Here is a 15879-nt window from a genome sequence, read left to right on the forward strand (position 1 = left end):
AATGATAAAAGAATTGTTATATATGGTGTACTTATATACAATGAGCTAATTAAAGGAACGTAAGAAAATATAACTCAACCATACGTACAAAATCTATGCGCTCAGAATAGAGACGTCGAGGGCGTCCAGCTGGTATAGTTCGTAGATATCCTTGAAATTGATCCAGAGAACATCTTCTCCTTGTAAGAAGTCGGAGTTCTTGATCCTCGCTCCGATAATCTCCCTACCCCTGGCGCTCATCTCCATGTACCGTTCATGGAATTGGTACATCTGAGTTGGTAGGGACTTCAGCTACTCAGGCTTGACAAGCGGTTTACCAAGTTCGTACTGGTGTCTCACTTCCGCCTTTGGGATTGGTGCGCCTTTAAGCAACTGAGCCCTAGTCAGCCCGGTGTCAGAAATGGATTCTTTTATTCCAATTTCTTGCCCGATCACCAACGGCTCGACCTCCTAGTTTGGTTGCTCTCCAAGCAGAGGGACTTTTTTGGACTTTCCATAATATGCTTTCTTAAGTGTTCGCTCATAGTTCGTTAGCTTTATGGCCTCCTTGACTGGTGCTGACATGCTCCTGAAGAACTTCTTGGCACTCGGGTCTATAGGAATCTTCTTTTCTGGACTCCGAGGCTTCAATTGCCTCTTCACTTCTGCTGCCACATAAGCGTCAAGCTCCTCTTGCGTGCAATCGTACGGCGGCTCCTTGTTCTCGGCAGCGTCAACTTTCGCCTTCTTTGTGGCCCTTGTGCGGGTAGGCGGTGGAGCTTGGTGAGTTCTTGACTTGGAAGGTGCCGGAGGACACGGCGCAGGAGCCTGAGAAGGAGTCGGTGCAGGAGCCTAATCAGGAGAAGACGGTGCAGGAGCCTGAGGAGGAGACGGTGGAGCCGGAGGGGATGGTGCACGGGACGCCGCTTGTCGCCCAGGGAGGATGATGTAGCGCTTGTGCCATAGTATAATGGCGTGGCTTGTATCGCGTAGATGCGTCTCACCGTCTCCTCTAGGGTAGTCCAACTCGAGGTCGTCGTACGCGGCTTCCACCAGCTCAACTTCGACCTTCGAGTATCCTGCTGCAATCGGCCTGCAGTGGTAAGTCCCTGAAGGGTCCGTTGGGATGGCCATTCTGTTGACGTAAAACACGAGGCCTGGGAGATCTGCTTAACTCCAGTGCAGGTCCAAAACTTGCCTTTGGGTATGCTAGCGTGCCAGTTGATTTGATCCTGCAATCAACAAGAAAGAAAAACAAAGAAACTACGGTTAAACCTATAAATGATAGCCGATCGGCTAAGTGCCAATGACATATCATTTATCTTTGAGCCGATGCCATATATGTATCAATCGGCAGTCATGAATAAATAGGAAGGAACTAAATCTACTCGATCGACTGTAGATATTAACAATGTATACCCCTTATATCGATATATACTTAAATCAAATGATTGGGATAGATCGGTCGCCATGCCGAGACAGCATAAATCAATTAGATCGAAATATAAATTAATAATGGGAATATATATGTTGATAGCATAGCCGATCTGATAGATCTAGCATGTATCGGCTAATACTCCGATACTACTCTGTACTAAGATATCAAAACAAATAGGATATATTAAACGAAGGCCTAATATACTTTAAATGCAACGAGATCTTAATATAAAAGGCAGATTTAACATATCAACGAAGCATATAAAGTAAATATAGTTAAATCAGGTAAGATCGGCTGAAACCCCGATACTACCCTAATCGACAATCAAGAAACAGGCTAGAGATTGAGATTCTAATCACGACTCATAAGATCAAACTCAACTGATGCAGCTATAAGTATGAAAAGAAGGACAATATCTAGACAATCAAGCCATTGAAAGTTTCATAGAGTGGTGGATATCCTATATAATCTAAGTCAACATCGATATCTAACCTAATCGGCTGCCCTCTTCCAACAGATGTTAGCCGATTATAGGTTAGATAGCGGTATTGGCAGAGATTATGTAAGATATATGATAGCTCGACGAATTACATAAACAAGATTAGAGTATCATAAAGATGGAAGCACTAATCCCGAGAACGCAAACCGCTATAACAAGTTTTACCTCTTGTTGAAGATCGAAACTGTCACAGCCTGATTTTCGTCTTAGGATTTATAAATTGTTTAATAAATTATTATTAGAATTTATATTAAATGTTCATTAATTTACAAGTGAAGTTAAATGTGGAAAATAAAATTTTATAAATATAAAGCATGGATGGATTTAATTTTTATTAAATTCTCCATGGTTAATTATACTCTCTGGAATATTCTCGGATTTTTCGGAGCTCAATTCCTAATTTTAATCATACAAAGAACATTTCAGTAATTACCCACATATTAAATTAATCATTAAATGGTCTGATTATAACCTTGTTAAGTTCTTTGAGTGTCCAAGTATTTTTCAGGATTTTTCTTGAAATCATTTGAGCATTGGAAGTATTTTTAACAATTTAAAGATCATTTCCGTGATTATTTTAATTGGAAAAAGTTTTTAAATCCTCTCCTAAGCCGTTGGGCTGATTTCAGCCCAACATCACTCTCCCTCGCGCGCGTGCTGTGCAGCCCAAGCCGGCCCAAGTCGAGCTGACCTTTTCTTTCCCTGTTCTGTTCTCAGCCCAGCAGAAAGTCTAATTTGCCTCCCTTTGCACTGTTCATCTTCAACCTCTAGCAGCCGAACTGAGACCGAGTGGGTTCGGTTTTTCCCCTCCAAATCCGACCTTTTCTCTTGTGTTTTCCTAAAATTAGTTGAGGGGAAATTATCTCCTCCTTATCCTCTTCCTTTCCCCGAAAGTCTCGGAGATTAATTTTGCCCGATAAACCGAATCGAATTCGTTTTCGAGTTTATCTCTCCAAACTAACCCTCGGATTTTCCGGTTCAAATCCTCTCGTTTGGAGTCCGATCTCTCTAGCCCAAGCCTATATAAAGCATCCCCTTGACGTCCTCTTCCGTTTGCCCCAAGTACCAAGCCGAGCCGTCGCCCGTAGAGCTGCCGCCGCCTTGCTCTAGCCGCCGTCGTCGCCGGCGATCCTCCGGTCGCGTCGCGCCGCCGTTAGCGCCGTTTCCGTTGCTGTCCGTCGCCGCCGTCGGGTGCGCACGGAGGAGAGGAACCCCATCCACCCCTTCGCAGCCGCCGAAGGCCACCAGAGCGCCGTCGCCGTCAGGGACCTGAGTCGAGCCACCGTTGAACCTCGTCGCCGGCCGTCGTTCGTCGTCGTCCGTTGTTGTTCTTTGCACCGATGAGTTCGCGTTGGTGTCCTCGGATAGCCCGGCCGAGCTCTCTATCGCCAGTGGCCGCGTCGTCCAGCGCCATGGCCGGCGATGACGTCATTGTGATGTCATAAAGCCCTTTTTCCTTCTAAAAATAAATCCTAAAATCATATTAATCTTAGAAAATTCATAATTAATTCATATGAAGTCGGAATGAGGCCATTCAAGTCTCTAAATTCATCTAAAATCATGATCTATATCTTTGTTTACTTTATATGTACTGTTTATTTGGTTTTTATTAGTCTTTTTCTTCGTTTTGCGTGTTAGCTTGCTGTTTCCGTCGTTGCAAACGTTCGTGAGTGCGTCGGAAGTGTTCAAGAAGATTAATTGAAGACCGATTATTGTAAGGCAAGTCACACAGATCCTAAACACAATCCTTTGAGCATGTTGATCCTATATTTAAATTCTCTATTTATTTCAACTGTTCATTTATTTTCGAATGTCACCAATGTCACCGGGTGGTGTGAACCTATTCCTTTGTTATGGCCAATTTGCATTGAATGCCCCATTCCTTAATATCTTGGGTAATAAATTGATTAGCTTGAACCTTATGTATTGGTTTGGTTCAGCTAAATGTTATTTACAGTTGCTTAGCCATGCTTAGAAACATTAGCTCATTAATGGGATGAATCATATATACTACATTATTATTCATGATTATATTTAATGGTAGTTCACGATGGTTAATCGTGTTATGATAATTAATTGATAATTAAAACTTGTCAATAGTGGGTTGTGAGTACATGGTTTTGAAGGTCGTGCTCATGACAATTAAGGACCGGTTCGCGAGCTACTGTTGTGAAACATTAACCGTTCCAACCACAAGCCAGCGTGGGCAACGGCTTTACCTTTTGTATAGCATGGTTCATTACGGGGTGCCAGACTGAGAAGCGGCGAGAAGTCCGTGGGGGTCGCTGGGGAGTCCATGCCTCTGGTTTTTGAGGGGGTGATTATGATACAGGAACGGTGCACTGTGGTGAGTTGTGTTGTGCAGAGGGTATTGTCAGCCTCTATTCGGGTACTTTCCAGTATCGCGACGCATGGTAGACATGATGTTGAGGCTGTGTCTTGTGGGTACAGTGGTACACCTCTGGCCAGAGTAAAACTATTCGAATAGCCGTACCCGTGGTTATGGGCGAGTTGAGCAATGTTTTTCGTGATTAGTCTCACACCTCACAATAATTATTAATGCTATAACTAGCTCCCAGTTTGGAGTTAGATCTGTACAGCCAGGTATGGTTGTTCAGAATGGTTGGGACTGAGCAGCATGGGCGTGTTGTTCAGTGTTGATTAAAATTAATGATTAAATTACTCTACTGTTTTACTACTCTTAAATGTTTGCTAATTGCTGCTTTTGCAAATGAGTCTATATTATGCCATCCTTTGGTATCCTTGTGTACTTGCATATTTGCTGTGTGGCTTGTTGAGTATGTCATATGCTCATTCTTGCAATATAAATCAAACCTCAGTTGAAGAAAAAGGATCCAGAAGTAGAAGACGTTTGGCTTATACCCTAGTTGAGCTGCCTGTGGGAGTGGAGCTGAAGCCATCGCTAGACCGTTAATTCTGTTGTTGTTTTCTTTTCTTCTGTAAGTATGTAACGTTATTATTATGATGGATTTGTATATTAAATTTCAGTTTGTGTACCTCGGCTGATTCCTGGACGAGGGTTTTATGCACAAATTAGTTCGGAAATTATTAGTGAATTTCCGGGCGTGACAGAAACCGATGCAGTTCAACCCGAAAGCAAGAACTCGTCGAAACAAAACAAAAGTAAAAAGGGTGGCGATGCGCCGAAATTGTATTGAACGTGTGTTGTTTGATTACATGGGGTTCGGGTCTATTTATACCCGAGAATTACAAGATATGTACATAGCGGACACGACTCTTATCTCTAATAGACTCTAAGATACTATAAGTCTTTGCGACAGACTCTTGCCCAAACATATCTCTAAGGAAACCACATAAAATATCCTAATTAATAGATACAACTGCCTTGTTAGGACTCTATCCATGTGCGGCAATCATCATGAAGCACATCAACCTAAAACGACAACATATGTTGCGTCGTATTGTCAGATTCAGCTCAATCGGCTAACCCCGTCCGACTCAAACTCTGCCGATCTTAGCCGTAGCCGATTCGGACTTCAGCCGATCCTCACTCTGTTTCCGGGACGATTTCCAACTCGATTTCTTCTCGATTTCTTCTTCATATCCGATCCTTAGATTTCCAAATTTGGTCGTTAACACATGCCCCCCAAGTCCGGAATGTTGGATAATGTTTCGGATTTGCCATATGTCGATTTGGAGAGAAATCCGCTCTTGCCGTTTCCCGACCGTTATTCCATCTCTTTAAATACTAACCGTTACCCCCGAGAAATCTCACATCGTCTTCTCCCGTTTTCACCGCCAAAGCCAACTCTACGTTTTCTCTCTCCGGCGATTTCTCCAACGCACAAGGTGATCCCAGGTGACTTCATCTCCGGCCAGATCTCCGCCTGCGGCGATGTCTTCCTCCGCCAGCCCATCTGCCGTGCCATCAGCCGAGTATGCTGAGGTAAGTTCTCATCGGCTTGATCTCTTTTCTTCGCAACAGATCGATTTTCTAGCTCCTCATCTTGTTTTCCTCCTCCCGGTTCTTTTGGATTTGTAGCATCTCTCCAACCTAGTTGCAATTCCCAGCCTGTCGCATGAAAACTACTACTTCCTTGGTCCATTCGGCAACCCTGACCCTACCGAGTTCATCATTGGTGAAACCAATAGGATTCCCTACAGATTGGCCAACCCAGATCTAGGTCACTGGAAAAATACCTTCAAATCTTGGCCATCTCTCGAGAAAACTCCACCCGAGAAAAGTTGGATTACATGGTACAAGCGCGTATCGGCTAGCAAGAAAGTTCACTGGGATGAGATCGTAATCGGCCAAGCACTTGCCCTTACCATAGCCAATTCAGCTAAAGACGAACCTCTAATGGCCGCCGCCACTTATTTTTTGTCCAATACCATCAATGCCTTTTTGTTCAACCAAGGGCCGATGACCCCAACACTGATTGACATTACTATGATCACTGGATTAGATGTAACCTCATCGGCTAACCCTATGAGCACGAACACCAAGAATCAATTTGATTTGAAGACCAAAAGCATAGGGGGTTGGTCTGGCTATGTAGCGGCATATATGGGCAAAGGACCTGTCACTCCTCGGGAGCATGTAGCTTTCTTGCTAATGTGGCTAGAAAAGTTCCTCTTCTGTGGATCCAGTTGTGGTCCTACAACCAATTGGCAATTTGTAGCCGAAGCCCTAGAATTGAAGAAGCAATTTCCTCTAGGCAAAATCCTCCTCGGTTATCTATACCAAATATTGAATAATGCATCAACCAAGATAGCTATCATATCAATAGTTGGAGCAGGTGGACCATGGTGGCTGTTGCAGACTTGGCTAAATCTGATGGTTATGAAAGTTGTAAATCGGCCATCTGTGACAGAAGTCGAATTCCCAAGACTAGAGCCGATCACAGAAGACAATGGAGAGGAACGCACCCATCGCAGATGTATGTCTTATGGGGAATATGCATCCACAGCAGCCGATGCTGGAGCAAAATTATCAGCTGAACTGCTCTAGGACTGGTTCTGCAGCTTCTATGAGGGCTTTCAAAAAGATGCTCGAGTTTGGTTTCCTTATGAAGATTCAGCAAACCTTGAGCTCCCATCGGACTTTAGATTTGAGGACATTAATCATGAAAGATACCAAAAGTCTAGGAAGTTTTCTCGGCTGCAATCAGCCCATGCATCCTTCCTGTCGGCATCCATCAGGGAAGAAATATCCAAGTCTCTTATGAGATCTATCATCCAATGAGCTCAGTAGGACAACTTGGAATGGGCCTACTCCCAATCGGCTTATTCTTTGCCGATAAGATCCAATGCCGAGGAGAAATTTCATCAACCTTGATGATGGATCGGCTGCTCAATCTTCAAGGACCTCCTCTGGGCAGCATTGAGAATATAGAGCTGGCAATGTTCAGAAGCAAAAACTTTGACAGATGGTGGGGTGAATGGAAACTGCATCTATTCCATCAATCGGCTTCCATGTACATGACAGACCTCTTTCCAGATGTTATCCCTCAGGTATGCCTTGATTTAACTTTGTCTAATGCTTAGCCGATTCATAATTTGACTAATTTTCTTTTTGACTTGCAGACAACAGAGTCCTCCCCTCCTCGCCAGAGCAATAGTGGCAGAGCTATTGAATATGCCCCGGGGCTAATTCCAAACGGAGGTGGACCATCTCCTCCTATCATTGGTTATAATGCCCACAAGACTTCAACTCTTCTTCAAGGGCTCATCAGAGAACCAGCCGATGCCGGCAAGAAGAGAAAAGCTAGATCATCGGCTGTAGATACTTCGGCCCCAGCTCCAAAGAAGAAAACCAAGTCAAAGAAAACTAAGCCAGCTGATGATCTGTTTGCCCTAGATCCATCTATTGAACAAGCTCTGGATGAAGAAGACATCGAAGACGATGTTGATCAAGCCGCAGCCGAAGTGAGCGATACAGAGAGAACACCATCGGCTTCGCCCAAGTAGAACCCTCCAACTCCTTCTGCTCCAGTTCATTTTTCGAGAGTAAGCAGTTCTCCTTGATTCCTTTTGTAATCACTTCACTTATAGCCGATTACTCACAGATTTTATAGTTGCAGAAGAAGAAAATTGATGTGAAGAAGAAATCGGTGGCAACAACTTTCAAACCGGCTCCACCAGTAGGATATTCTCAATTCTTTCATTAATTGATCTCAGCCAATTTTGTCTAACATTTGTCTCTTTCACAGCCTCCTCCTCCTCCTTCTTCTCCTGTACAACAGTCATCGAGTGACCAAACTCCATCGGCTATAGGGAGTCACCATGTTGAAGAAGAAGTTCAAACAACTGCTCCTGCTATCCCAGTAGCTTTTCTTTGACATAAATACTTAGATCAGCTATGTCTATTTGGCCTCTAACTCTCTTTAAATCATTATTGCAGGTCTTAGTCGATATTTTCTCTTTTGACATTAGAGACTATCTTGATGATGTGACGAAAGTGAAGCTTTAGCCCCCTTATCCGATGATGTGAAGAAGATCCTTGAAGATATCTCTCATCGGCTAGAGGCATCATTGTTAGACAGCTTAGTGGTTGATTGTGGCTCAATTAGGACTCGGCTACATGAGGTTCAAAATCTAATCCCAGATGAGCTAGTCGATATCCTTACTCCAGCCGTCTATCTTGAGCAACATCAATTCAAGTTAGAGAAAGCCAAGCTAAGACTAGCTGAACGTCGAGAGCGCAAAGATATCGAAGTTACAATTCAAGCCAATCGGCAGTTTGTTCATGAAGAGAAGGCCAAGCTTGATCAGCTATCTGAGGGCCCGATCAAATCTAATATTGATCGGCTCGAAGCTTGTAAGATTGAGCTCTTGGCACAACTTGAAGAATGCAACGCCGAGCTGGACATGGAACATAAAAAGCTAGCCGATCTCCCAAAGTCTGCTGAAGAGCAGAAGGCAAGACTAAAATCGGCTATCAAGAATGTCGCTAACCTGACCAAGTCTCTAAAAGTCATCCTTGGAGCCAATGCTCAAGACGCCCAAGCCATAGAAGAAGTAGAACAAATTAGGCAAAGAGCTATATCGGCTATCCAGCGCTACTTGTCTTAGTGATTTTTGTGTAATAGATTGTAGGAAATTGTAATCGGCTAAGAAACTTTGGTCCTTTATCTAACTCATCTCAATAACTTGTATGCGGATTCAACAGAACTCCATATTTTGCTCAAAAATCTGCAATTTTCGTATATGTGCCCCCCTAATTTTACAATGTCAAAAGCATTCATAAAATTAAAACTTGAACTGAGGGCAATATAATAATATCGGCCATTGTACATCGGCAAACCATAACCGATTACAATATGAAAAACAACTAAGGGCGATATAACAATATCGGCCATTGTACATTGGCAAACCACAACCGATTACAATATGAAAAATAACTAAGGGCGATATAACAATATCGGCCATCTCAAGGCGAACATCGGCTATCATGTATCGGCAACACTAGCCGATCATGCATTAACTCAAACACTTGGGTAATATTTCTTCAAGTATTTGCCATTAAGTGCTCGTCCATAAACTTCTCCATCGAGATGTAAGCTCCCTTAGACACAACCTTATAGATTTGGAACGGTCCTGTGGACCCCCGTTTTTATAACAGGAATCAATCGTGTAAACAGTACCATTTCCCTGGATCAAGTAGTCTGGTACACACGAATTCATAGCTGAAATACCAAGTGCACATACACGAGTGTCTAGTACGAATTATTACATCATAAGCCCGCAGGCATAGTCTTAAATCATCGGACCGAGCGGTCCGGAATACATTCCAATCAGATAATGTCTCCAAATCACATGAACCACAGCTGTGAGTTCTAGGTCATGGGTAGGGTAGTTTTCCTGATGTGGTCACAATTGTCGTGACGCATAGGCCACAACCTTTCCGTCCTGCATCAGTACTCCTAGTCCTTGCCTCGATGCATCACAATATATAACAAAGTCTTTCCTGATGTCGGGAAGAACTAAAATAGGCGCCGAGGTCAGCTTTTCTTTGAGCTGCTCAAAACTTTCCTGACACTGTTCTGACCACACAAACTTCTTTTCCTTCTTGAGTAGTTGTGTCATTGGTCGGGCTATCTTAGAGAATCCCTCAATGAACCTTCGGTAGTATCCGGCCAAACCTAGAAAACTCCGAATTTCAGTCACAGATTTGGGTGCTTTCCATTCCGTAACAGCCTCCACTTTAGCAGGATCCACTGCTACTTCACCGGCTGAGATTACGTGGCCTAGAAAAGCGACTTCTTTTAACCAGAACTCGCACTTGCTGAATTTTGCATATAACTTATGCTTCCGAAGTTTCTCGAGTACCAATCGCAAGTGCACAGCATGCTCTTCCTCATCCTTGGAGTAGATTAAAATATCATCGATGAATACTACCACAAATTTGTCCAAGTAATCCATGAACACTTTGTTCATGAGATTCATAAAGTATGCCGGGGCGTTGATTAAACCAAACGACATTACGGTGAACTCATACAATCCATAGCGTGTTGAGAACGCTGTTTTGGGTATATCCCCGGTCCTAATTTTCAATTGGTGGTATCCTGATCGAAGGTCAATCTTAGAGAACATCTTAGCTCCTTTGAGTTGATCAAAAAGATCATCAATCCGTGGTAGTGGATACTTGTTTTTGATAGTTACTTCGTTCAGTGAGCGATAGTCCACACACATTCTCGTGCTACCATCTTTCTTCTTAACGAATAACACTGGGGCTCCCCAAGGTGACGAACTGGGACGTACAAATCCCTTTTCTTGCAACTCTCTTATTTGCTTTTTAAGTTCCTCCAACTCATTGACTGGCATCTGATAAGGTCTCTTGGATATGCGAGCAGTTCTGGGTATCAGATCAATAATGAACTCTATGTCACGATCTGGTGGCATCTGTCACGCCCGGAAATTCATAGTAATTTCCGAACTAATTTGTGCATAAAATCCTCGTCCAGGAATCAACCGAGGTACACAAACTGACAATTTAATATACAAATCCATCATAATAATAACGTTACATACTTACAAAAGAAAAGAAAAACAGCAGCGGAATTAACGGTCTAGCGATGGCTTCAGCTCCACTCCCACAGGCAGCTCAACTAGGGTATAAGCCAAACGTCTTCTCCTTCTGGATCCTTTTTCTTCAAATGAGGTTGATTGATTATTGCAAGAATGAGCATATGACATACTCAACAAGCCACACAGCAAATATGCAAGTGCACAAGGATACGAAAGGATGGCATAATATAGTCTCATTTGCGAAAGCAGCATTTAGCAAACATTTAAGAGAAGTAAAATAGTAGAGTAATTAATCAGAAATTTTAATCAACACTGAACAACACACCCATGCTAGAAATTTTAATCAACACTGAACAACACACCCATGCTGCACAGGCCCAACCATCCTGAACAACCATACCTGGCTATACAGACCTAACTCCAAACCAGGAGCTAAACAAATTATTTCCAGTTATTGCATCAATAATTATTTGTGAGAGGTGTGAGACTAATCACAAAAAACATTGTTCAACCCACCCATGACCGCGGGCACGGCTATTCGAATAGTTTTACTCTGGCCAGAGGTGTACCACTGTACCCACAAGACACGATTCCACACATGTTGCCATGTCCCGAAATACCACCATGGCATTGCAAAGGGGGAAATCGTGACAATACCCTTTGCACAACACAACTCAAAATAGTGCACCGTTCCTGGATCATAATCACCCCCTTATAAACAAGGCATGGATTCCCTAGCGACCCTCACGGACTTCTCGCCGCTTCTCAGTCTGGCACCCCGCAATGAATCATGCTATACAAAAGATAAAGCCGTTGCCCACGCTGGCTTGTGGTTGGCACGGTAAATGTTTCACAACAGTAGCTCGCGAACCGGTCCTTAATTGTCATGAGCACGACCTTCAAAACCATGTGCTCACAACCCACCATTAATCATATTTTAATTACCAATTAATTATCATAACACGATTAACCATCGTGAGCTACCATTAAATATAACCATAAATAATAATGTAGTATATATGATTCATCCCATTAGTGAGCTAATGTTTCTAAGCTTGGCTAAGCAATTATATATATAACATTTAGCTGAACCAAACCAATACATAAGGTTTGAGCTAATCAATTTATTACCCAAGGTATCAAGGAATAGGGCATTCAATGCAAATTGGCCATAACAAAGGAATAGGTTCACACCACCCAGTGACATTCGAAAATAAATGCACAGTTGAAATAAATAGAGAATTTAAATATAGGATCAACATGCTCAAAGGATTGTGTTTAGGATCTGTGTGACTTGCCTTGCAATAATTGGTCTTCAATTAGTCTTCTTGAACACTTCCGACGCACTCACAAACCTTCCTCAACGAAAACGCTCTCCTCCGGAACGTCGGAACTAAAGCGAAAGAACAAAATCAATAAAACAGTACAAAAACAAGCATAAACAGTACATGTGGATATTTTTAACATGTAGATCTTGATTTTAGATGAATTTAGCAACTTGAACCACTCGAATCCGAGTTATGATGATTTAGTTATGAATTTCCGAAGTTTAATCTATTAGAAAAAGGTAAAAAGAAAAACGATGATGACGTCATGATGACATCATCAATGGCCGGCCCGGGTTGGCGACCTCGCCGGAGATTGGATGGTCGGCTGCGAATTTGGAGGACACGTACACGTAGAGGACGACGAGACGAACCCAACGGTACTCACCCTCGAGCCAAACGACAAACGACGATGGCCGGCGACGAAGGGGCGGCGACGGCGGCTCGGCTTGCACGGGGCGGCGGAGCTCCGGTGACCGGCGACGGAAAAGGAAGGGTGGCCGAGCTTCCCCTCACCACGGCGCACCCAACGGTGGTGACGGCGACCGGCGACGACGATGGAGACGGCGGCGCGGCGGCACCGGAGATGGCCGGCGGCGACGGTTTGCTTGGCGGCGGTGGCGACGGAGCGACGGAGCACGGGAAGGCTTGGGAATAGGGGCAACCGAAAGAGGAGGACTAGGTCCTATTTATAGCCTTGGATTGAAGAGATCGGACTCCTCCCGCAAGAAATCGGCCCGGGAAATCAAAAACTCGGTTTTGGAGATAAACTAAAAAACGAGTTCGATTCGGATAAAATACTCAACGATTTGCTCCGATTTTTGGGGGTAAAGATAGAGGAGGATGAGAGGATCAAAACCCCTCAAACAATCGGAAGAAAAGGGGAGAGATTGGGGAGGAAACGGCGCGGCAAGGCGGCTCGGCTCGGCTACAGCCGTTGGCTGGAGCTGGAAGATGAACAGTAGCGGGGGAGGCAAAGTAGACTTTTGGGCTGGGCCGGAACGGAGCAACAAAGGACTTCCAAAATAATAAATTAATCAATGACATGATCTTTGAATTGTTAAAAATACTTCCAATGATCAAATAATTTCAAGAAAAATTCTGAAAATACTTGGACACTCAAAGTACTTAACAAAATTATAATCAGACCATTTAATGATTAATTTAATATATGGATAATTACTGAAATGTTTTTTGTATGATTAAAATTAAGAATTGAGCTCCGAAAAATCCGAGAAAATTCCAGAGAGTATAATTAACCATGGAGAATTTAATAAAAATTAAATCCATCCATGCTTTATATTTAGGAAATTTTATTTCCCACATTTAACTTCACTTGTAAATTAATGAACATTTAATGTAAATTCTAATAATGATTTATTAAATAATTTATAAATCCTAAGACGAAAATCAGGATGTGACAGCATCCCAGGTAAATCTTCTGGAAACACATCGGGAAATCGTTGCACTACAGGCATTCCTTTTAGGGGTAGCATGGTAAATATGCCTCCGGCACGTTCGGTTAGTCTAGGATCTTGATCCATAGTTGCTCTCATGTCCGATCCCTAGGGTGTGGTCAGGGTAACTTCCCTACGTCTACAGTCGATTACCCCTCTGTTCTTTGTTAACCAATCCATACCCAATATGACATCCAGGGTCTAGGGTATCAAAACCATAAGGTTGGAGGGAAACACCACATCCCTAGGACGAATAGGTACGTCTATGCAAGCATGACTCATAGTTATCTCGCCCCCAGGTGAGTCTACTATCATAGGTTTTCTAAGTCCCACTAGGGTTAAGTTGTGCTTTTGACTAGCCTTCAAAGATATGAATGAGTGCGATGCACCAGAATCGAAGAGGACTTTAACCGGGGCAGAATTGATAGAGAACATACCTATTAGTACGCCCTGATCTTCCTGGGCCTCTTTAGCTCGAACATGGTTCACTTGTCCGCGTCCAAATCCGGTAGCGGTCCTGTTAGTTTGCTGAGTCTTGAATAGACCTCGTCCGGCAGCAGGGGTAGTAGTTCCACGAACAATCATTGCATTAGCGCCAGTACGGACAGGAGTTTTGCGTGGATGAGGGCAGCTGTTGGCGTAGTGCCCATACTCCCCGCAGTTGAAACAGTCCACATTCTTCTTGGCTCCAGGGGCAGCCAGAGTTGGTGTAGGGGTGCGGTTCTGAATCGCAACCGGCCTGTTGAAGTGGCTAGGTGCGGCGGGGCGGTTGGTTGCCACAATAGGGGGCTTCCACCCAGACGAAGTGGCTCCCTTGAGTCGCTGAGGCACTCCCTGAAGTGGGCGATTCATAGCAAGCCTCCTCTTGCGGTTGTGCTCTACAGTTCTTTGATCGTTCTCCAGCCTAACGACCTTGTTGATTAGGCTCTGGAAACTCTCATGATCTTGCCCAATCATAGGTCCACGCAACTCATCATTCAGCCCTTCTATGAACTTGTCGATCTTTTCTTCTTCATCTGCGAGGTCTCCAATTGCATAGCGGGCCAACTGAGTGAATCGGTTCAGATATTCTTGTACCGTTGTGTTCCCTTGTCGCAGCCTTCTAAACTCGTTCTTCTTCATATGCATTACCGCAGCAGGCACGAAGTTCTCGCGAAATGCTGCAGTGAACCCTTCCCAAGTGGGTTCTCCAACATTCTCTTCCCGAGCTTCCTTGTAAGTATCTCACCAATCACCAGCGGGTCCCTCTAGTTGGTTTACTGCGAAGATCACTTTGTCGGCTTCGCGTACCCGGACAAGGGTTAGTTTCTTCTCTATGATACGTAGCCAATCTTCTGCCTCCATAGGCTCATCTGCCGTAGCGAACGTGGGTGGCTTGGTCCTCATAAACTCTCCAAAGCTCGATCCGCCGCGGTTGCCTTGGTTATTTGCAATGGCTTGCAGAAGTTGGGTTTGAGTGGCCATAACTCCGGCCAGGGTGGTTAGGTCAGGTGTCTGAGTTTCTTCATTGCTGGTTGACGCCCGACGTCGGCTTGCCATCTGTGTAGGCCGATTAAGTAAGTATCCTAATTTTCTAACTAGCTCTTATGGTTTTATCCCATTAAGGGAGTTGTTTTGATGTGAACTTTGTTTTGCAAGCATGGTGGAATAAACTCATTTATAACACAACAGCAATAATATCATAAATAACATCACAGAGTTCCACAAATAGTACATAAATCATGATGCAATCGACTGCACACATACGTAGTCCAAATAAGGTTCATTCAAAAGATACATCGAACTAACCATCAAGCTACTTGTCAATCTAGGTAAGGGGGGGTGTCTCGCATACTATCCAAAAACCATCTGAAGCGAAATCGAAGCTGCAATAATCCTCTAGTCTAGTCATCCAACCATCCGCAGGATCCTGGGGCAGGTAGAGGGTGGTCGCTGGCACGGGCAAACCTGAGTCCCCACGGCTCGGAAGTAGTGGCCTCTAGATCTGGCTTGGGCTTCTTGCCCGGAGGTCATGTGCTCTTGCGAGCAGTGCTGAGGGTGCGAGGGCCTCCGAGGAAGGTGATGCGGGGAACAGGGGTTTCATCCTCTAAAGGATCAGTGATGTCTGGCTCAATCTCTGGCTCGGTGTCGGTCCCCTCTGTCTCGGAGTCGACCTGGATCGGAGTCTCC

The 15879-nt window shown here is 44.0% G+C and overlaps 1 long non-coding RNA gene and 2 pseudogenes across 1 annotated transcript; 1 reads left to right on the top strand and 2 right to left on the bottom strand.

Moving 5' to 3' along the window:
* The window catches only part of LOC136354169 (uncharacterized), a 42615-nt pseudogene that overhangs the window by 986 nt on the left and 25750 nt on the right, over positions 1 to 15879 (bottom strand).
* On the top strand, positions 3422 to 8972 carry LOC136353960 (uncharacterized; annotated as a pseudogene).
* Positions 11198 to 12915, bottom strand: LOC136353859 (uncharacterized). Its single transcript, XR_010737327.1, has 2 exons — positions 12642 to 12915; positions 11198 to 12321 (listed from the first exon to the last, which is right to left on the bottom strand). It is a non-coding gene; the product is annotated as an uncharacterized lncRNA (long non-coding RNA).

Source organism: Oryza sativa, chromosome 11 (genome assembly GCF_034140825.1).
Source record: "Oryza sativa Japonica Group chromosome 11, ASM3414082v1".
NCBI lineage: Eukaryota > Viridiplantae > Streptophyta > Magnoliopsida > Poales > Poaceae > Oryza > Oryza sativa.